Here is a 23324-nt window from a genome sequence, read left to right as displayed (position 1 = left end):
CCAGCTAAGCCACATCACCACCTGCTCCAAAGTGTCATATAATGAAAAATTATATATCTCATGTATGTTTTATGGTAACATTTTTTGAGATCCTTAAAAAGGCCGATGCTTAATTGATTCTTTAAAAGGTAAAAATAAAGAAAAAAAAAAAGTATATGTTTTCTTCTCTACATTCATTTAAAAATTATAGGACTGTTTTTCTTAAAATGGTTTGGCAAAGTCACTCTCTTATATTAATTTTTTGTAGCAGTTATTATAGCATTCTCTTTAAAAGCATCCTACAATGGATTAATGTTTGCTTTTTATGATACACAAACAGAAAAAATAAACTTGTAATTCAAATGAAGATCTCTATCTTCTAAATATAGATCTAATGTTAGCTTTTTTTCTTGAAGCTTGTTCTAGAGACTTGAAGCTTTTTTTTCTGGAAATACTTTCCTAACAGAATTTTGCAAATGTTATGGAACTAAATATTGATTCATTTTTAAATAATTCTCCTAGCCTCTAGGACTAAAATTACTCTTTCCCAAATTATCTTGGTAAACATACTTTGCTTTAGATATTTTCACACCTCCTATGGACTTCTCCTTTTACTAAACTCAATTATTATTCTGGAGGTTGTTTAAACAGAATGCAAACTATTTTCTAGAAAACTCTCATGTCTAACAGCATACATTTAATTCAACTATATGGCTTATATCAAAACAGGAACATGTTTTGTTGTCTTCTAATATGGACTGCATCTAGAAATGAACTCTATTGCTGACCAAGTGAACTGGGGTGAAAGTTGCTCAAGGAATCACATCTTATTTCTTGAGCATCAACAATACACTACATGCTAAGATATGACAAGCAAATAAAAGGTACTGCTGAGATTTGAACTCAGGATCTCCTGTTTACGAGACAGGCACTTTAACCAACTAAGCCACAGCACCATACTGAAGCCCCTGTATAATATTAAAAAAAATATATGTAAAGTATAATTTTGGGTAAAAAGATTTGAAATGCTTTTTGAGACATGTATTTTATCAAAGTTTAAAGCGGTTGGCAATTTTGAATGAATAAGTGACTAAATAAAAATGTTTTTATTCTCTCCTTTCTTTTGTGAAATACAGGCCCTTATTTCTTACAATGTATTGCCAAGTGACTTTCTAGTATACTATTTTGTAGCAGTTATTATGGATTTCTCTTTAAAGGAATCCTACATGAGAATTAGTGCCAGTATTTTCTGATGCTCACATAGTAAAAACATGAAGTAAAATTAAAAAGTATCTTAAAAAGATAGAACAATTTTTAGCATTTTATCTTTAAGCTTTTACAAGAAAAGCAAAGCAGTTTTGGAAACACTTTGTTAACACAATTTTGGATGTTATGGAACTAAATATTGTTTAATTTTCAATTGTTCTCCCAGCTGTTATGATAAAAATTACTTTCTATTTATCTTAGAAAATGTACTTGTAACTGACATTTTATAAAAATCCCTGCATGATTCTCCTTTGACTGCAAACGATATTAATCATGGAGCTTGCTCAAGCATAATAAATGCTATTTCTGATGTTTACCTTAGCATCAGTTTATTTTTTAAAATAATAGCTTATACTCAAGAATGGGAATATAGCATTATTTTGTGTTTTTCTGATATGGACTTTTTCTAGAAATGTAGTACAATGTTCATCAAGTAAGCCTGGGTGAAAGCTACTACAGTTGTCACGTCTCATATTGTAATAAATCAACAACAAACTACATACTTAGTAGATGAAAATGAATCAAACAAAGGCACTACTGAGATTTGAATTTAGGATCTCCTGTTTACTAGACAGGCACTTTAACCAACTAAGCCACAGCACCACATGGAAAGAAGCATTTTTACATTCTATTTTAAGGAAATATCTGATGTTTACCTTAGCATCATTTTAATGCTAAAATATAGCTTATATTCAAGAAAGGAAATATTGCATTATTTTGTGTTTGTCAGATGTAGACTTTATCTAGAAACATAGAACATTGTCCACCAAGTAAGCCAGAAAGAAGACTGCTAAAGTTTTCACATCTCATATTGTCATGAATCAACAACAAACTACATAATAAGGTGATGAAAATTAACCAAACAAAAGTCACTGCCAAGATTCGATTGCAGGATCTCCTGTATACTAGACAGGCGTGTTTACCAGCTAAGCCACATCACCACCTGCTCCAAAGTGTCATATAATGAAAAATTATATATCTCATGTATGTTTTATGGTAACATTTTTTGAGATCCTTAAAAAGGCCGATGCTTAATTGATTCTTTAAAAGGTAAAAATAAAGAAAAAAAAAAAGTATATGTTTTCTTCTCTACATTCATTTAAAAATTATAGGACTGTTTTTCTTAAAATGGTTTGGCAAAGTCACTCTCTTATATTAATTTTTTGTAGCAGTTATTATAGCATTCTCTTTAAAAGCATCCTACAATGGATTAATGTTTGCTTTTTATGATACACAAACAGAAAAAATAAACTTGTAATTCAAATGAAGATCTCTATCTTCTAAATATAGATCTAATGTTAGCTTTTTTTCTTGAAGCTTGTTCTAGAGACTTGAAGCTTTTTTTTCTGGAAATACTTTCCTAACAGAATTTTGCAAATGTTATGGAACTAAATATTGATTCATTTTTAAATAATTCTCCTAGCCTCTAGGACTAAAATTACTCTTTCCCAAATTATCTTGGTAAACATACTTTGCTTTAGATATTTTCACACCTCCTATGGACTTCTCCTTTTACTAAACTCAATTATTATTCTGGAGGTTGTTTAAACAGAATGCAAACTATTTTCTAGAAAACTCTCATGTCTAACAGCATACATTTAATTCAACTATATGGCTTATATCAAAACAGGAACATGTTTTGTTGTCTTCTAATATGGACTGCATCTAGAAATGAACTCTATTGCTGACCAAGTGAACTGGGGTGAAAGTTGCTCAAGGAATCACATCTTATTTCTTGAGCATCAACAATACACTACATGCTAAGATATGACAAGCAAATAAAAGGTACTGCTGAGATTTGAACTCAGGATCTCCTGTTTACGAGACAGGCACTTTAACCAACTAAGCCACAGCACCATACTGAAGCCCCTGTATAATATTAAAAAAAATATATGTAAAGTATAATTTTGGGTAAAAAGATTTGAAATGCTTTTTGAGACATGTATTTTATCAAAGTTTAAAGCGGTTGGCAATTTTGAATGAATAAGTGACTAAATAAAAATGTTTTTATTCTCTCCTTTCTTTTGTGAAATACAGGCCCTTATTTCTTACAATGTATTGCCAAGTGACTTTCTAGTATACTATTTTGTAGCAGTTATTATGGATTTCTCTTTAAAGGAATCCTACATGAGAATTAGTGCCAGTATTTTCTGATGCTCACATAGTAAAAACATGAAGTAAAATTAAAAAGTATCTTAAAAAGATAGAACAATTTTTAGCATTTTATCTTTAAGCTTTTACAAGAAAAGCAAAGCAGTTTTGGAAACACTTTGTTAACACAATTTTGGATGTTATGGAACTAAATATTGTTTAATTTTCAATTGTTCTCCCAGCTGTTATGATAAAAATTACTTTCTATTTATCTTAGAAAATGTACTTGTAACTGACATTTTATAAAAATCCCTGCATGATTCTCCTTTGACTGCAAACGATATTAATCATGGAGCTTGCTCAAGCATAATAAATGCTATTTCTGGAAATTTCTGATGTTTACCTTAGCATCAGTTTATTTTTTAAAATAATAGCTTATACTCAAGAATGGGAATATAGCATTATTTTGTGTTTTTCTGATATGGACTTTTTCTAGAAATGTAGTACATTGTTCATCAAGTAAGCCTGGGTGAAAGCTACTACAGTTGTCACGTCTCATATTGTAATAAATCAACAACAAACTACATACTTAGTAGATGAAAATGAATCAAACAAAGGCACTACTGAGATTTGAATTTAGGATCTCCTGTTTACTAGACAGGCACTTTAACCAACTAAGCCACAGCACCACATGGAAAGAAGCATTTTTACATTCTATTTTAAGGAAATATCTGATGTTTACCTTAGCATCATTTTAATGCTAAAATATAGCTTATATTCAAGAAAGGAAATATTGCATTATTTTGTGTTTGTCAGATGTAGACTTTATCTAGAAACATAGAACATTGTCCACCAAGTAAGCCAGAAAGAAGACTGCTAAAGTTTTCACATCTCATATTGTCATGAATCAACAACAAACTACATAATAAGGTGATGAAAATTAACCAAACAAAAGTCACTGCCAAGATTCGATTGCAGGATCTCCTGTATACTAGACAGGCGTGTTTACCAGCTAAGCCACATCACCACCTGCTCCAAAGTGTCATATAATGAAAAATTATATATCTCATGTATGTTTTATGGTAACATTTTTTGAGATCCTTAAAAAGGCCGATGCTTAATTGATTCTTTAAAAGGTAAAAATAAAGAAAAAAAAAAAGTATATGTTTTCTTCTCTACATTCATTTAAAAATTATAGGACTGTTTTTCTTAAAATGGTTTGGCAAAGTCACTCTCTTATATTAATTTTTTGTAGCAGTTATTATAGCATTCTCTTTAAAAGCATCCTACAATGGATTAATGTTTGCTTTTTTATGATACACAAACAGAAAAAATAAACTTGTAATTCAAATGAAGATCTCTATCTTCTAAATATAGATCTAATGTTAGCTTTTTTTCTTGAAGCTTGTTCTAGAGACTTGAAGCTTTTTTTTCTGGAAATACTTTCCTAACAGAATTTTGCAAATGTTATGGAACTAAATATTGATTCATTTTTAAATAATTCTCCTAGCCTCTAGGACTAAAATTACTCTTTCCCAAATTATCTTGGTAAACATACTTTGCTTTAGATATTTTCACACCTCCTATGGACTTCTCCTTTTGCTAAACTCAATTATTATTCTGGAGGTTGTTTAAACAGAATGCAAACTATTTTCTAGAAAACTCTCATGTCTAACAGCATACATTTAATTCAACTATATGGCTTATATCAAAACAGGAACATGTTTTGTTGTCTTCTAATATGGACTGCATCTAGAAATCAACTCTATTGCTGACCAAGTAAACTGGGGTGAAAGTTGCTCAAGGAATCACGTCTTATTTCTTGAGCATCAACAATACACTACATGCTAAGATATGACAAGCAAATAAAAGGTACTGCTGAGATTTGAACTCAGGATCTCCTGTTTACGAGACAGGCACTCTAACCAACTAAGCCACAGCACCATACTGAAGCCGCTGATTAATATTAAAAAAAATATATGTAAAGTATAATTTTTGGTAAAAATATTTGAAATGCTTTTTGAGACATGTATTTTATCAAAGTTTAAAACGGTTGGCAATTTTGAATGAATAAGTGACTAAATAAATATGTTTTTATTCTCTCCTTTCTTTTGTGAAATACAGGCCCTTATTTCTTACAATGTATTGCCAAGTGACTTTTTAGTATACTATTTTGTAGCAGTTATTATGGATTTCTCTTTAAAGGAATCCTACATGAGAATTATTGCCAGTATTTTCATGATGCTCACATAGTAAAAACATGAAGTAAAATTAAACAGTATCTTAAAAAGATAGAACAGGTTTTAGCATTTTATCTTAAAGCTTTTTCAAGAAAAGCAAAGCAGTTTTGGAAACACTTTGTTAACACAATTTTGGATGTTATGGAACTAAATATTGTTTAATTTTCAATTGTTCTTCCAGCTGTTATGATAAAAATTACTCTCTCTCTATTTATCTTAGAAAATGTACTTGTAACTGACATTTTATAAAATTCCCTGCATGATTCTCCTTTGACTGCACACGATATTAATCATGGAGCTTGCTCAAGCATAATAAATGCTATTTTCTGGAAATTTCTGATGTTTACCTTAGCATCAGTTTATTTTTTAAAATAATAGCTTATACTCAAGAATGGGAATATAGCATTATTTTGTGTTTTTCTGATATGGACTTTTTCTAGAAATGTAGTACATTGTTCATCAAGTAAGCCTGGGTGAAAGCTACTACAGTTGTCACATCTCATATTGTAATAAATCAACAACAAACTACATACTTAGTAGATGAAAATGAATCAAACAAAGGCACTACTGAGATTTGAATTTAGGATCTCCTGTTTACTAGACAGGCACTTTAACCAACTAAGCCACAGCACCACATGGAAAGAAGCATTTTTACATGCTATTTTATGGAAATATCTGATGTTTACCTTAGCATCATTTTAATGCTAAAATATAGCTTATATTCAAGAAAGGAAATATTGCATTATTTTGTGTTTGTCAGATGTAGACTTTATCTAGAAACATAGAACATTGTCCACCAAGTAAGCCAGAAAGAAGACTGCTAAAGTTTTCACATCTCATATTGTCATGAATCAACAACAAACTACATAATAAGGTGATGAAAATTAACCAAACAAAAGTCAGTGCCAAGATTCGATTGCAGGATCTCCTGTTTACTAGACAGGCGTGTTAACCAGCTATGCCACAGCACCACCTGCTCCAAAGTGTCATATAATGAAAAATTATATATCTCATTTATGTTTTATGGTAACATTTTTTGAGATCCTTAAAAAGGCCGATGCTTAATCGATTCTTTAAAAGGTAAAAATAAAGGAAAAAAATACAGTATATGTTTTCTTCTCTACATTCATTTAAAAATTATAGGACTGTTTTTCTTAAAATGGTTTGGCAAAGTCACTCTCTTATATTAAGTTTTTGTAGCAGTTATTATAGCATTCTCTTTAAAAGCATCCTACAATGGATTAATATTTGCTTTTTTATGATACACAAACAGAAAAAATAAACTTGTAATTCAAATGAAGATCTCTATCTTCTAAATATAGATCTAATGTTAGCTTTTTTTCTTCAAGCTTGTTCAAGAGACTTGAAGCTTTTTTTTCTGGAAATACTTTCCTAAAAGAAGTTTGCAAATGTTATGGAACTAAATATTGAATCATTTTTAAATAATTCTCCTAGCCTCTAGGACTAAAATTACTCTTTCCCAAATTATCTTGGTAAACATACTTTGCTTTAGATATTTTCACACTTCCTATGGACTTCTCCTTTTACTAAACTCCATTATTATTCTGGAGGTTATTTAAAAAAAATGCAAGGTATTTTCTAGAAAACTCTCATGTCTAACAGCATACATTTAATTCAACTATATGGCTTATATCAAAACAGGAACATGTTTTGTTGTCTTCTAATATGGACTGCATCTAGAAATGAACTGTATTGCTGACCAAGTGAACTGGGGTGAAATTGCTCAAGGAATCACATGTCTTATTTCTTGAGCATCAACAATACACTACATGCTAAGATATGACAAGCAAATAAAAGGTACTGCTGAGATTTGAACTCAGGATCTCCTGTTTACGAGACAGGCACTTTAACCAACTAGGCCACAGCACCATATAAAAGCCCATGAATAATATTGAAAAACAATATATGTAAAGTATAATTTTGGGTAAAAATATTTGAAATGCTTTTTGAGACATGTATTTTATCAAAGTTTTAAACGGTTGTTAATTTTGAATGAATAAGTGACTAAATAAATATGTTTTTATTCTCTCCTTTCTTTTGTGAAATACAGGCCCTTATTTCTTACAATGTATTGCCAAGTGACTTACTAGTATACTATTTTGTAGCAGTTATTATGGATTTCTTTTTAATGGAATCCTACATGAGAATTAGTGCCAGTATTTTCTGATGCTCACATAGTAAAAACATGAAGTAAAATTAAAAAGTATCTTAAAAAGATAGAACAATTTTTAGCATTTTATCTTTAAGCTTTTTCAAGAAAAGCAAAGCAGTTTTGGAAACACTTTGTTAACACAATTTTGGATGTTATGGAACTAAATATTGTTTAATTTTCAATTGTTCTCCCAGCTGTTATGATAAAAATTACTCTCTCTCTATTTATCTTAGAAAATGTACTTGTAACTGACATTTTATAAAATTCCCTGCATGATTCTCCTTTGACTGCAAACGATATTAATCATGGAGCTTGCTCGAGCATAATAAATGCTATTTTCTGGAAATTTCTGATGTTTACCTTAGCATCAGTTTATTTTTTAAAATAATAGCTTATACTCAAGAATGGGAATATAGCATTATTTTGTGTTTTTCTGATATGGACTTTTTCTAGAAATGTAGTACATTGTTCATCAAGTAAGCCTGGGTGAAAGCTACTACAGTTGTCACGTCTCATATTGTAATAAATCAACAACAAACTACATACTTAGTAGATGAAAATGAATCAAACAAAGGCACTACTGAGATTTGAATTTAGGATCTCCTGTTTACTAGACAGGCACTTTAACCAACTAAGCCACAGCACCACATGGAAAGAAGCATTTTTACATGCTATTTTATGGAAATATCTGATGTTTACCTTAGCATCATTTTAATGCTAAAATATAGCTTATATTCAAGAAAGGAAATATTGCATTATTTTGTGTTTGTCAGATGTAGACTTTATCTAGAAACATAGAACATTGTCCACCAAGTAAGCCAGAAAGAAGACTGCTAAAGTTTTCACATCTCATATTGTCATGAATCAACAACAAACTACATAATAAGGTGATGAAAATTAACCAAACAAAAGTCAGTGCCAAGATTCGATTGCAGGATCTCCTGTTTACTAGACAGGCGTGTTAACCAGCTATGCCACAGCACCACCTGCTCCAAAGTGTCATATAATGAAAAATTATATATCTCATGTATGTTTTATGGTAACATTTTTTGAGATCCTTAAAAAGGCCGATGCTTAATCGATTCTTTAAAAGGTAAAAATAAAGGAAAAAAATACAGTATATGTTTTCTTCTCTACATTCATTTAAAAATTATAGGACTGTTTTTCTTAAAATGGTTTGGCAAAGTCACTCTCTTATATTAAGTTTTTGTAGCAGTTATTATAGCATTCTCTTTAAAAGCATCCTACAATGGATTAATATTTGCTTTTTTATGATACACAAACAGAAAAAATAAAATTGTAATTCAAATGAAGATCTCTATCTTCTAAATATAGATCTAATGTTAGCTTTTTTTCTTGAAGCTTGTTCAAGAGACTTGAAGCTTTTTTTTCTGGAAATACTTTCCTAAAAGAAGTTTGCAAATGTTATGGAACTAAATATTGAATAATTTTTAAATAATTCTCCTAGCCTCTAGGACTAAAATTACTCTTTCCCAAATTATCTTGGTAAACATACTTTGCTTTAGATATTTTCACACTTCCTATGGACTTCTCCTTTTACTAAACTCCATTATTATTCTGGAGGTTATTTAAAAAAAATGCAAGGTATTTTCTAGAAAACTCTCATGTCTAACAGCATACATTTAATTCAACTATATGGCTTATATCAAAACAGGAACATGTTTTGTTGTCTTCTAATATGGACTGCATCTAGAAATGAACTGTATTGCTGACCAAGTGAACTGGGGTGAAATTGCTCAAGGAATCACATGTCTTATTTCTTGAGCATCAACAATACACTACATGCTAAGATATGACAAGCAAATAAAAGGTACTGCTGAGATTTGAACTCAGGATCTCCTGTTTACGAGACAGGCACTTTAACCAACTAGGCCACAGCACCATATAAAAGCCCATGAATAATATTGAAAAACAATATATGTAAAGTATAATTTTGGGTAAAAATATTTGAAATGCTTTTTGAGACATGTATTTTATCAAAGTTTTAAACGGTTGTTAATTTTGAATGAATAAGTGACTAAATAAATATGTTTTTATTCTCTCCTTTCTTTTGTGAAATACAGGCCCTTATTTCTTACAATGTATTGCCAAGTGACTTACTAGTATACTATTTTGTAGCAGTTATTATGGATTTCTTTTTAATGGAATCCTACATGAGAATTAGTGCCAGTATTTTCTGATGCTCACATAGTAAAAACATGAAGTAAAATTAAAAAGTATCTTAAAAAGATACAACAGTTTTTAGCATTTTATCTTTAAGCTTTTTCAAGAAAAGCAAAGCAGTTTTGGAAACACTTTGTTAACACAATTTTGGATGTTATGGAACTAAATATTGTTTAATTTTCAATTGTTCTCCCAGCTGTTATGATAAAAATTACTCTCTCTCTATTTATCTTAGAAAATGTACTTGTAACTGACATTTTATAAAATTCCCTGCATGATTCTCCTTTGACTGCAAACGATATTAATCATGGAGCTTGCTCAAGCATAATAAATGCTATTTTCTGGAAATTTCTGATGTTTACCTTAGCATCAGTTTATTTTTTAAAATAATAGCTTATACTCAAGAATGGGAATATAGCATTATTTTGTGTTTTTCTGATATGGACTTTTTCTAGAAATGTAGTACATTGTTCATCAAGTAAGCCTGGGTGAAAGCTACTACAGTTGTCACGTCTCATATTGTAATAAATCAACAACAAACTACATACTTAGTAGATGAAAATGAATCAAACAAAGGCACTACGGAGATTTGAATTTAGGATCTCCTGTTTACTAGACAGGCACTTTAACCAACTAAGCCACAGCACCACATGGAAAGAAGCATTTTTGCATGCTATTTTATGGAAATATCTGATGCTTACCTTAGCATCATTTTAATGCTAAAATATAGCTTATATTCAAGAAAGTAAATATTGCATTACTTTGTGTTTGTCAGATGTAGACTTTATCTAGAAACATAGAACATTGTCCACCAAGTAAGCCAGAAAGAAGACTGCTAAAGTTTTCACATCTCATATTGTCATGAATCAACAACAAACTACATAATAAGGTGATGAAAATTAACCAAACAAAAGTCACTGCCAAGATTCGATTGCAGGATCTCGTGTATACTAGACAGGCGTGTTTACCAGCTAAGCCACATCACCACCTGCTCCAAAGTGTCATATAATGAAAAATTATATATCTCATGTATGTTTTATGGTAACATTTTTTGAGATCCTTAAAAAGGCCGATGCTTAATCGATTCTTTAAAAGGTAAAAATAAAGAAAAAAAATACAGTATGTTTTCTTCTCTACATTCATTTAAAAATTATAGGACTGTTTTTCTTAAAATGGTTTGGCAAAGTCACTCTCTTATATTATTTTTTTGTAGCTGTTATTATAGCATTCTCTTTAAAAGCATCCTACAATGGATTAATGTTTGCTTTTTTATGATACACAAACAGAAAAAATAAACTTGTAATTCAAATGAAGATCTCTATCTTCTAAATATAGATCTAATGTTAGCTTTTTTTCTTGAAGCTTGTTCTAGAGACTTGAAGCTTTTTTTTCTGGAAATACTTTCCTAACAGAATTTTGCAAATGTTATGGAACTAAATATTGATTCATTTTTAAATAATTCTCCTAGCCTCTAGGACTAAAATTACTCTTTCCCAAATTATCTTGGTAAACATACTTTGCTTTAGATATTTTCACACTTCCTATGGACTTCTCCTTTTACTAAACTCAATTATTATTCTGGAGGTTGTTTAAACAGAATGCAAACTATTTTCTAGAAAACTCTCATGTCTAACAGCATACATTTAATTCAACTATATGGCTTATATCAAAACAGGAACATGTTTTGTTGTCTTCTAATATGGACTGCATCTAGAAATGAACTCTATTGTTGACCAAGTGAACTGGGGTGAAAGTTGCTCAAGGAATCACGTCTTATTTCTTGAGCATCAACAATACACTACATGCTAAGATATGACAAGCAAATAAAAGGTACTGCTGAGATTTGAACTCAGGATCTCCTGTTTACGAGACAGGCACTTTAACCAACTAGGCCACAGCACCATATAAAAGCCCATGATTAATATTGAAAAACAATATATGTAAAGTATAATTTTGGGTAAAAATATTTGAAATGCTTTTTGAGACATGTATTTTATCAAAGTTTAAAACGTTTGGTAATTTTGAATGAATAAGTGACTAAATAAATATGTTTTTATTCTCTCCTTTCTTTTGTGAAATACAGGCCCTTATTTCTTACAATGTATTGCCAAGTGACTTTCTAGTATACTATTTTGTAGCAGTTATTATGGATTTCTCTTTAAAGGAATCCTACATGAGAATTAGTGCCAGTATTTTCTGATGCTCACATAGTAAAAACATGAAGTAAAATTAAAATGTATCTTAAAAAGATAGAATAATTTCTAGCATTTTATCTTTAAGCTTTTACAAGAAAAGCAAAGCAGTTTTGTAAACACTTTGTTAACACAATTTTGGATGTTATGGAACTAAATATTGTTTAATCTTCAATTGTTCTCCCAGATGTTATGATAAAAATTACTTTCTATTTATCTTAGAAAATGTACTTGTAACTGAAATTTTATAAAATTCCCTGCATGATTCTCCTTTGATTGCACACGATATTAATCATGGAGCTTGCTCAAGCATAATAAATGCTATTTTCAGGAAATTTCTGATGTTTACCTTAGCATCAGTTTATTAAAAAAAAAATAGCTTATACTCAAGAATGGGAAAATAGCATTATTTTGTGTTTTTCTGATATGGACTTTTTCTAGAAATGTAGTACATTGTTCATCAAGTAAGCCTGGGTGAAAGCTACTACAGTTGTCACGTCTCATATTGTAATGAATCAACAACAAACTACACACTTAGTAGATGAAAATGAATCAAACAAAGGCACTGCTGAGATTTGAATCAGGATCTCCAGTTTACTAGACAGGCGCTATAACGAACTAAGCCACAGCACCACATGGAAAGAAGCTTTTTTACATGCTATTTTATTTAAATATCTGATGTTTACCTTAGCATCATTTTAATGCTAAAATATAGCTTATATTCAAGAAAGGAAATATTGCACTATTTTGTGTTTGTCAGATGTAGACTTTATCTAGAAACATAGAACATTGTCCACCAAGTAAGCCAGAAAGAAGACTGCTAAAGTTTTCACATCTCATATTGTCATGAATCAACAACAAACTACATAATAAGGTGATGAAAATTAACCAAACAAAAGTCAGTGCCAAGATTCGATTGCAGGATCTCCTGTATACTAGACAGGCGTGTTAACCAGCTAAGCCACAGCACCACCTGCTCCAAAGTGTCATATAATGAAAAATTATATATCTCATGTATGTTTTATGGTAACATTTTTTGAGATCCTTAAAAAGGCCGATGCTTAATCGATTCTTTAAAAGGTAAAAATAAAGAAAAAAAATACAGTATATGTTTTCTTCTCTACATTCATTTAAAAATTATAGGACTGTTTTTCTTAAAATGGTTTGGCAAAGTCACTCTCTTAAATTAATTTTTTGTAGCAGTTATTATAGCATTCTCTTTAAAAGCATCCTACAATGGATTAATGTTTGCTTTTTTATGATACACAAACAGAAAAAATAAACTTGTAATTCAAATGAAGATCTCTATCTTCTAAATATAGATCTAATGTTAGCTTTTTTTCTTGAAGCTTGTTCTAGAGACTTGAAGCTTTTTTTTCTGGAAATACTTTCCTAACAGAATTTTGCAAATGTTATGGAACTAAATATTGATTCATTTTTAAATAATTCTCCTAGCCTCTAGGACTAAAATTACTCTTTCCCAAATTATCTTGGTAAACATACTTTGAATTAGATATTTTCACACTTCCTATGGACTTCTCCTTTTACTAAACTCAATTATTATTCTGGAGGTTGTTTAAACAGAATGCAAACTATTTTCTAGAAAACTCTCATGTCTAACAGCATACATTTAATTCAACTATATGGCTTATATCAAAACAGGAACATGTTTTGTTGTCTTCTAATATGGACTGCATCTAGAAATGAACTCTATTGCTGACCAAGTGAACTGGGGTGAAAGTTGCTCAAGGAATCACGTCTTATTTCTTGAGCATCAACAATACACTACATGCTAAGATATGACAAGCAAATAAAAGGTACTGCTGAGATTTGAACTCAGGATCTCCTGTTTACGAGACAGGCACTTTAACCAACTAAGCCACAGCACCATATAAAAGCCCCTGTTTAATATTAAAAAAAATATATGTAAAGTATAATTTTGGGTAAAAATATTTGAAATGCTTTTTGAGACATGAGTTTTATCAAAGTTTAAAACGGTTGGCAATTTTGAATGAATAAGTGACTAAATAAATATGTTTTTATTCTCTCCTTTCTTTTGTGAAATACAGGCCCTTATTTCTTACAATGTATTGCCAAGTGACTTTCTAGTATACTATTTTGTAGCAGTTATTATGGATTTCTCTTTAAAGGAATCCTACATGAGAATTAGTGCCAGTATTTTCTGATGCTCACATAGTAAAAACATGAAGTAAAATTAAAAAGTATCTTAAAAAGATAGAACAATTTTTAGCATTTTATCTTTAAGCTTTTACAAGAAAAGCAAAGCAGTTTTGGAAACACTTTGTTAACACAATTTTGGATGTTATGGAACTAAATATTGTTTAATTTTCAATTGTTCTCCCAGCTGTTATGATAAAAATTACTTTCTATTTATCTTAGAAAATGTACTTGTAACTGACATTTTATAAAATTCCCTGCATGATTCTCCTTTGATTGCACACGATATTAATCATGGTGCTTGCTCAAGCATAATAAATGCTATTTTCAGGAAATTTCTGATGTTTACCTTAGCATCAGTTTATTTAAAAAAAAATAGCTTATACTCAAGAATGGGAATATAGCATTATTTTGTGTTTTTCTGATATGGACTTTTTCTAGAAATGTAGTACATTGTTCATCAAGTAAGCCTGGGTGAAAGCTACTACAGTTGTCACGTCTCATATTGTAATGAATCAACAACAAACTACACACTTAGTAGATGAAAATGAATCAAACAAAGGCACTGCTGAGATTTGAACTCAGGATCTCCTGTTTACTAGACAGGCGCTTTAACCAACTAAGCCACAGCACCACATGGAAAGAAGCTTTTTTACATGCTATTTTATGGAAATATCTGATGTTTACCTTAGCATCATTTTAATGCTAAAATATAGCTTATATTCAAGAAAGGAAATATTGCACTATTTTGTGTTTGTCAGATGTAGACTTTATCTAGAAACATAGAACATTGTCCACCAAGTAAGTCAGAAAGAAGACTGCTAAAGTTTTCACATCTCATATTGTCATGAATCAACAACAAACTACATAATAAGGTGATGAAAATTAACCAAACAAAAGTCAGTGCCAAGATTCGATTGCAGGATCTCCTGTATACTAGACAGGCGTGTTTACCAGCTAAGCCACAGCACCACCTGCTCCAAAGTGTCATATAATGAAAAATTATATATCTCATGTATGTTTTATGGTAACATTTTTTGAGATCCTTAAAAAGGCCGATGCTTAATCGATTCTTTAAAAGGTAAAAATAAAGAAAAAAAATACAGTATATGTTTTCTTCTCTACATTCATTTAAAAATTATAGGACTGTTTTTCTTAAAATGGTTTGGCAAAGTCACTCTCTTATATTAATTTTTTGTAGCAGTTATTATAGCATTCTCTTTAAAAGCATCCTACAATGGTTTAATGTTTGCTTTTTTATGATACACAAACAGAAAAAATAAACTTGTAATTCAAATGAAGATCTCTATCTTCTAAATATAGAACTAATGTTAGCTTTTTTTCTTGAAGCTTGTTCTAGAGACTTGAAGCTTTTTTTTCTGGAAATACTTTCCTAACAGAATTTTGCAAATGTTATGGAACTAAATATTGATTCATTTTTAAATAATTCTCCTAGCCTCTAGGACTAAAATTACTCTTTCCCAAATTATCTTGGTAAACATACTTTGCTTTAGATATTTTCACACCTCCTATGGACTTCTCCTTTTACTAAACTCAATTATTATTCTGGAGGTTGTTTAAACAGAATGCAAAGTATTTTCTAGAAAACTCTCATGTCTAACAGCATACATTTAATTCAACTATATGGCTTATATCAAAACAGGAACATGTTTTGTTGTCTTCTAATATGGACTGCATCTAGAAATGAACTGTATTGCTGACCAAGTGAACTGGGGTGAAATTGCTCAAGGAATCACATGTCTTATTTCTTGAGCATCAACAATACACTACATGCTAAGATATGACAAGCAAATAAAAGGTACTGCTGAGATTTGAACTCAGGATCTCCTGTTTACGAGACAGGCACTTTAACCAACTAGGCCACAGCACCATATAAGAGCCCATGAATAATATTGAAAAACAATATATGTAAAGTATAATTTTGGGTAAAAATATTTGAAATGCTTTTTGAGACATGTATTTTATCAAAGTTTTAAACGGTTGTTAATTTTGAATGAATAAGTGACTAAATAAATATGTTTTTATTCTCTCCTTTCTTTTGTGAAATACAGGCCCTTATTTCTTACAATGTATTGCCAAGTGACTTACTAGTATACTATTTTGTAGCAGTTATTATGGATTTCTTTTTAATGGAATCCTACATGAGAATTAGTGCCAGTATTTTCTGATGCTCACATAGTAAAAACATGAAGTAAAATTAAAAAGTATCTTAAAAAGATAGAACAGTTTTTAGCATTTTATCTTTAAGCTTTTTCAAGAAAAGCAAAGCAGTTTTGGAAACACTTTGTTAACACAATTTTGGATGTTATGGAACTAAATATTGTTTAATTTTCAATTGTTCTCCCAGCTGTTATGATAAAAATTACTCTCTCTCTATTTATCTTAGAAAATGTACTTGTAACTGACATTTTATAAAATTCCCTGCATGATTCTCCTTTGACTGCAAACGATATTAATCATGGAGCTTGCTCAAGCATAATAAATGCTATTTTCTGGAAATTTCTGATGTTTACCTTAGCATCAGTTTATTTTTTAAAATAATAGCTTATACTCAAGAATGGGAATATAGCATTATTTTGTGTTTTTCTGATATGGACTTTTTCTAGAAATGTAGTACATTGTTCATCAAGTAAGCCTGGGTGAAAGCTACTACAGTTGTCACGTCTCATATTGTAATAAATCAACAACAAACTACATACTTAGTAGATGAAAATGAATCAAACAAAGGCACTACGGAGATTTGAATTTAGGATCTCCTGTTTACTAGACAGGCACTTTAACCAACTAAGCCACAGCACCACATGGAAAGAAGCATTTTTGCATGCTATTTTATGGAAATATCTGATGCTTACCTTAGCATCATTTTAATGCTAAAATTTAGCTTATATTCAAGAAAGTAAATATTGCATTATTTTGTGTTTGTCAGATGTAGACTTTATCTAGAAACATAGAACATTGTCCACCAAGTAAGCCAGAAAGAAGACTGCTAAAGTTTTCACATCTCATATTGTCATGAATCAACAACAAACTACATAATAAGGTGATGAAAATTAACCAAACAAAAGTCACTGCCAAGATTCGATTGCAGGATCTCGTGTATACTAGACAGGCGTGTTTACCAGCTAAGCCACATCACCACCTGCTCCAAAGTGTCATATAATGAAAAATTATATATCTCATGTATGTTTTATGGTAACATTTTTTGAGATCCTTAAAAAGGCCGATGCTTAATCGATTCTTTAAAAGGTAAAAATAAAGAAAAAAAATACAGTATATGTTTTCTTCTCTACATTCATTTAAAAATTATAGGACTGTTTTTCTTAAAATGGTTTGGCAAAGTCACTCTCTTATATTAATTTTTTGTAGCTGTTATTATAGCATTCTCTTTAAAAGCATCCTACAATGGATTAATGTTTGCTTTTTTATGATACACAAACAGAAAAAATAAACTTGTAATTCAAATGAAGATCTCTATCTTCTAAATATAGATCTAATGTTAGCTTTTTTTCTTGAAGCTTGTTCTAGAGACTTGAAGCTTTTTTTTCTGGAAATACTTTCCTAACAGAATTTTGCAAATGTTATGGAACTAAATATTGATTCATTTTTAAATAATTCTCCTAGCCTCTAGGACTAAAATTACTCTTTCCCAAATTATCTTGGTAAACATACTTTGCTTTAGATATTTTCACACTTCCTATGGACTTCTCCTTTTACTAAACTCAATTATTATTCTGGAGGTTGTTTAAACAGAATGCAAACTATTTTCTAGAAAACTCTCATGTCTAACAGCATACATTTAATTCAACTATATGGCTTATATCAAAACAGGAACATGTTTTGTTGTCTTCTAATATGGACTGCATCTAGAAATGAACTCTATTGTTGACCAAGTGAACTGGGGTGAAAGTTGCTCAAGGAATCACGTCTTATTTCTTGAGCATCAACAATACACTACATGCTAAGATATGACAAGCAAATAAAAGGTACTGCTGAGATTTGAACTCAGGATCTCCTGTTTACGAGACAGGCACTTTAACCAACTAGGCCACAGCACCATATAAAAGCCCATGATTAATATTGAAAAACAATATATGTAAAGTATAATTTTGGGTAAAAATATTTGAAATGCTTTTTGAGACATGTATTTTATCAAAGTTTAAAACGGTTGGTAATTTTGAATGAATAAGTGACTAAATAAATATGTTTTTATTCTCTCCTTTCTTTTGTGAAATACAGGCCCTTATTTCTTACAATGTATTGCCAAGTGACTTTCTAGTATACTATTTTGTAGCAGTTATTATGGATTTCTTTTTAATGGAATCCTACATGAGAATTAGTGCCAGTATTTTCTGATGCTCACATAGTAAAAACATGAAGTAAAATTAAAATGTATCTTAAAAAGATAGAACAATTTTTAGCATTTTATCTTTAAGCTTTTACAAGAAAAGCAAAGCAGTTTTGTAAACACTTTGTTAACACAATTTTGGATGTTATGGAACTAAATATTGTTTAATCTTCAATTGTTCTCCCAGATGTTATGATAAAAATTACTTTCTATTTATCTTAGAAAATGTACTTGTAACTGAAATTTTATAAAATTCCCTGCATGATTCTCCTTTGATTGCACACGATATTAATCATGGAGCTTGCTCAAGCATAATAAATGCTATTTTCAGGAAATTTCTGATGTTTACCTTAGCATCAGTTTATTTAAAAAAAAATAGCTTATACTCAAGAATGGGAAAATAGCATTATTTTGTGTTTTTCTGATATGGACTTTTTCTAGAAATGTAGTACATTGTTCATCAAGTAAGCCTGGGTGAAAGCTACTACAGTTGTCACGTCTCATATTGTAATGAATCAACAACAAACTACACACTTAGTAGATGAAAATGAATCAAACAAAGGCACTGCTGAGATTTGAATCAGGATCTCCAGTTTACTAGACAGGCGCTATAACGAACTAAGCCACAGCACCACATGGAAAGAAGCTTTTTTACATGCTATTTTATGGAAATATCTGATGTTTACCTTAGCATCATTTTAATGCTAAAATATAGCTTATATTCAAGAAAGGAAATATTGCACTATTTTGTGTTTGTCAGATGTAGACTTTATCTAGAAACATAGAACATTGTCCACCAAGTAAGCCAGAAAGAAGACTGCTAAAGTTTTCACATCTCATATTGTCATGAATCAACAACAAACTACATAATAAGGTGATGAAAATTAACCAAACAAAAGTCACTGCCAAGATTCGATTGCAGGATCTCCTGTATACTAGACAGGCGTGTTAACCAGCTAAGCCACAGCACCACCTGCTCCAAAGTGTCATATAATGAAAAATTATATATCTCATGTATGTTTTATGGTAACATTTTTTGAGATCCTTAAAAAGGCCGATGCTTAATCGATTCTTTAAAAGGTAAAAATAAAGAAAAAAAATACAGTATATGTTTTCTTCTCTACATTCATTTAAAAATTATAGGACTGTTTTTCTTAAAATGGTTTGGCAAAGTCACTCTTAAATTAATTTTTTGTAGCAGTTATTATAGCATTCTCTTTAAAAGCATCCTACAATGGGTTAATGTTTGCTTTTTTATGATACACAAACAGAAAAAATAAACTTGTAATTCAAATGAAGATCTCTATCTTCTAAATATAGATCTAATGTTAGCTTTTTTTCTTGAAGCTTGTTCTAGAGACTTGAAGCCTTTTTTTCTGGAAATACTTTCCTAACAGAATTTTGCAAATGTTATGGAACTAAATATTGATTCATTTTTAAATAATTCTCCTAGCCTCTAGGACTAAAATTACTCTTTCCCAAATTATCTTGGTAAACATACTTTGAATTAGATATTTTCACACTTCCTATGGACTTCTCCTTTTACTAAACTCAATTATTATTCTGGAGGTTGTTTAAACAGAATGCAAACTATTTTCTAGAAAACTCTCATGTCTAACAGCATACATTTAATTCAACTATATGGCTTATATCAAAACAGGAACATGTTTTGTTGTCTTCTAATATGGACTGCATCTAGAAATGAACTCTATTGCTGACCAAGTGAACTGGGGTGAAAGTTGCTCAAGGAATCACGTCTTATTTCTTGAGCATCAACAATACACTACATGCTAAGATATGACAAGCAAATAAAAGGTACTGCTGAGATTTGAACTCAGGATCTCCTGTTTACGAGACAGGCACTTTAACCAACTAAGCCACAGCACCATATAAAAGCCCCTGTTTAATATTAAAAAAAATATATGTACAGTATAATTTTGGGTAAAAATATTTGAAATGCTTTTTGAGACATGAGTTTTATCAAAGTTTAAAACGGTTGGCAATTTTGAATGAATAAGTGACTAAATAAATATGTTTTTATTCTCTCCTTTCTTTTGTGAAATACAGGCCCTTATTTCTTACAATGTATTGCCAAGTGACTTTCTAGTATACTATTTTGTAGCAGTTATTATGGATTTCTCTTTAAAGGAATCCTACATGAGAATTAGTGCCAGTATTTTCTGATGCTCACATAGTAAAAACATGAAGTAAAATTAAAAAGTATCTTAAAAAGATAGAACAATTTTTAGCATTTTATCTTTAAGCTTTTACAAGAAAAGCAAAGCAGTTTTGGAAACACTTTGTTAACACAATTTTGGATGTTATGGAACTAAATATTGTTTAATTTTCAATTGTTCTCCCAGCTGTTATGATAAAAATTACTTTCTATTTATCTTAGAAAATGTACTTGTAACTGACATTTTATAAAATTCCCTGCATGATTCTCCTTTGATTGCACACGATATTAATCATGGTGCTTGCTCAAGCATACTAAATGCTATTTTCAGGAAATTTCTGATGTTTACCTTAGCATCAGTTTATTTAAAAAAAAATAGCTTATACTCAAGAATGGGAATATAGCATTATTTTGTGTTTTTCTGATATGGACTTTTTCTAGAAATGTAGTACATTGTTCATCAAGTAAGCCTGGGTGAAAGCTACTACAGTTGTCACGTCTCATATTGTAATGAATCAACAACAAACTACACACTTAGTAGATGAAAATGAATCAAACAAAGGCACTGCTGAGATTTGAACTCAGGATCTCCTGTTTACTAGACAGGCGCTTTAACCAACTAAGCCACAGCACCACATGGAAAGAAGCTTTTTTACATGCTATTTTATGGAAATATCTGATGTTTACCTTAGCATCATTTTAATGCTAAAATATAGCTTATATTCAAGAAAGGAAATATTGCATTATTTTGTGTTTGTCAGATGTAGACTTTATCTAGAAACATAGAACATTGTCCACCAAGTAAGCCAGAAAGAAGACTGCTAAAGTTTTCACATCTCATATTGTCATGAATCAACAACAAACTACATAATAAGGTGATGAAAATTAACCAAACAAAAGTCAGTGCCAAGATTCGATTGCAGGATCTCCTGTATACTAGACAGGCGTGTTTACCAGCTAAGCCACAGCACCAGCTGCTCCAAAGTGTCATATAATGAAAAATTATATATCTCATGTATGTTTTATGGTAACATTTTTTGAGATCCTTAAAAAGGCCGATGCTTAATCGATTCTTTAAAAGGTAAAAATAAAGAAAAAAAATACAGTATATGTTTTCTTCTCTACATTCATTTAAAAATTATAGGACTGTTTTTCTTAAAATGGTTTGGCAAAGTCACTCTCTAATATTAATTTTTTGTAGCAGTTATTATAGCATTCTCTTTAAAAGCATCCTACAATGGTTTAATGTTTGCTTTTTTATGATACACAAACAGAAAAAATAAACTTGTAATTCAAATGAAGATCTCTATCTTCTAAATATAGATCTAATGTTAGCTTTTTTTCTTGAAGCTTGTTCTAGAGACTTGAAGCTTTTTTTTCTGGAAATACTTTCCTAACAGAATTTTGCAAATGTTATGGAACTAAATATTGATTCATTTTTAAATAATTCTCCTAGCCTCTAGGACTAAAATTACTCTTTCCCAAATTATCTTGGTAAACATACTTTGCTTTAGATATTTTCACACCTCCTATGGACTTCTCCTTTTACTAAACTCAATTATTATTCTGGAGGTTGTTTAAACAGAATGCAAATTTTTTTCTAGAAAACTCTCATGTCTAACAGCATACATTTAATTCAACTATATGGCTTATATCAAAACAGGAACATGTTTTGTTGTCTTCTAATATGGACTGCATCTAGAAATGAACTCTATTGCTGACCAAGTGAACTGGGGTGAAAGTTGCACAAGGAATCACATCTTATTTCTTGAGCATCAACAATACACTACATGCTAAGATATGACAAGCAAATAAAAGGTACTGCTGAGATTTGAACTCAGGATCTCCTGTTTACGAGACAGGCACTTTAACCAACTAAGCCACAGCACCATACTGAAGCCCCTGTTTAATATTAAAAAAAATATATGTAAAGTATAATTTTTGGTAAAAAGATTTGAAATGCTTTTTGAGACATGTATTTTATCAAAGTTTAAAGCGGTTGGCAATTTTGAATGAATAAGTGACTAAATAAAAATGTTTTTATTCTCTCCTTTCTTTTGTGAAATACAGGCCCTTATTTCTTACAATGTATTGCCAAGTGACTTACTAGTATACTATTTTGTAGCAGTTATTATGGATTTCTTGTTAATGGAATCCTACATGAGAATTAGTGCCAGTATTTTCTGATGCTCACATAGTAAAAACATGAAGTAAAATTAAAAAGTATCTTAAAAAGATAGAACAATTTTTAGCATTTTATCTTTAAGCTTTTTCAAGAAAAGCAAAGCAGTTTTGGAAACACTTTGTTAACACAATTTTGGATGTTATGGAACTAAATATTGTTTAATTTTCAATTGTTCTCCCAGCTGTTATGATAAAAATTACTCTCTCTCTATTTATCTTAGAAAATGTACTTGTAACTGACATTTTATAAAAATCCCTGCATGATTCTCCTTTGACTGCAAACGATATTAATCAT

General features: G+C 30.3%; 13 non-coding genes across 13 annotated transcripts; all 13 read right to left on the bottom strand.

The window, feature by feature from the left end:
* Positions 1-861: 861 nt before the first annotated feature.
* On the bottom strand, positions 862-935 carry TRNAT-CGU (transfer RNA threonine (anticodon CGU)). Its single transcript has one exon. It is a non-coding gene; the product is annotated as a tRNA-Thr (tRNA).
* A 2093-nt stretch (positions 936-3028) lies between these two features.
* TRNAT-CGU (transfer RNA threonine (anticodon CGU)) lies at positions 3029-3102 on the bottom strand. Its single transcript has one exon. It is a non-coding gene; the product is annotated as a tRNA-Thr (tRNA).
* A 2104-nt stretch (positions 3103-5206) lies between these two features.
* On the bottom strand, positions 5207-5280 carry TRNAT-CGU (transfer RNA threonine (anticodon CGU)). The gene has a single exon. It is a non-coding gene; the product is annotated as a tRNA-Thr (tRNA).
* A 2112-nt stretch (positions 5281-7392) lies between these two features.
* On the bottom strand, positions 7393-7466 carry TRNAT-CGU (transfer RNA threonine (anticodon CGU)). The gene has a single exon. It is a non-coding gene; the product is annotated as a tRNA-Thr (tRNA).
* Positions 7467-9578: 2112 nt separating this feature from the next.
* On the bottom strand, positions 9579-9652 carry TRNAT-CGU (transfer RNA threonine (anticodon CGU)). The gene has a single exon. It is a non-coding gene; the product is annotated as a tRNA-Thr (tRNA).
* Positions 9653-11761: 2109 nt separating this feature from the next.
* Positions 11762-11835, bottom strand: TRNAT-CGU (transfer RNA threonine (anticodon CGU)). The gene has a single exon. It is a non-coding gene; the product is annotated as a tRNA-Thr (tRNA).
* Positions 11836-13940: 2105 nt separating this feature from the next.
* On the bottom strand, positions 13941-14014 carry TRNAT-CGU (transfer RNA threonine (anticodon CGU)). The gene has a single exon. It is a non-coding gene; the product is annotated as a tRNA-Thr (tRNA).
* An 849-nt stretch (positions 14015-14863) lies between these two features.
* TRNAT-AGU (transfer RNA threonine (anticodon AGU)) lies at positions 14864-14937 on the bottom strand. The gene has a single exon. It is a non-coding gene; the product is annotated as a tRNA-Thr (tRNA).
* A 1183-nt stretch (positions 14938-16120) lies between these two features.
* On the bottom strand, positions 16121-16194 carry TRNAT-CGU (transfer RNA threonine (anticodon CGU)). Its single transcript has one exon. It is a non-coding gene; the product is annotated as a tRNA-Thr (tRNA).
* A 2111-nt stretch (positions 16195-18305) lies between these two features.
* On the bottom strand, positions 18306-18379 carry TRNAT-CGU (transfer RNA threonine (anticodon CGU)). Its single transcript has one exon. It is a non-coding gene; the product is annotated as a tRNA-Thr (tRNA).
* Positions 18380-20482: 2103 nt separating this feature from the next.
* Positions 20483-20556, bottom strand: TRNAT-CGU (transfer RNA threonine (anticodon CGU)). The gene has a single exon. It is a non-coding gene; the product is annotated as a tRNA-Thr (tRNA).
* Positions 20557-21405: 849 nt separating this feature from the next.
* Positions 21406-21479, bottom strand: TRNAT-AGU (transfer RNA threonine (anticodon AGU)). The gene has a single exon. It is a non-coding gene; the product is annotated as a tRNA-Thr (tRNA).
* A 1182-nt stretch (positions 21480-22661) lies between these two features.
* TRNAT-CGU (transfer RNA threonine (anticodon CGU)) lies at positions 22662-22735 on the bottom strand. The gene has a single exon. It is a non-coding gene; the product is annotated as a tRNA-Thr (tRNA).
* Between the last annotated feature and the right edge of the window lie 589 nt (positions 22736-23324).

The sequence above is a fragment of the Taudactylus pleione genome, unplaced genomic scaffold, assembly GCF_031769625.1.
Source record: "Taudactylus pleione unplaced genomic scaffold, aTauple2 ptg000100l, whole genome shotgun sequence".
In the NCBI taxonomy this organism is placed as follows: Eukaryota; Metazoa; Chordata; class Amphibia; order Anura; family Myobatrachidae; genus Taudactylus; species Taudactylus pleione.
Note: the sequence above shows the minus strand (reverse complement) of the source record. Positions and strands in the feature narration are given on the sequence as shown.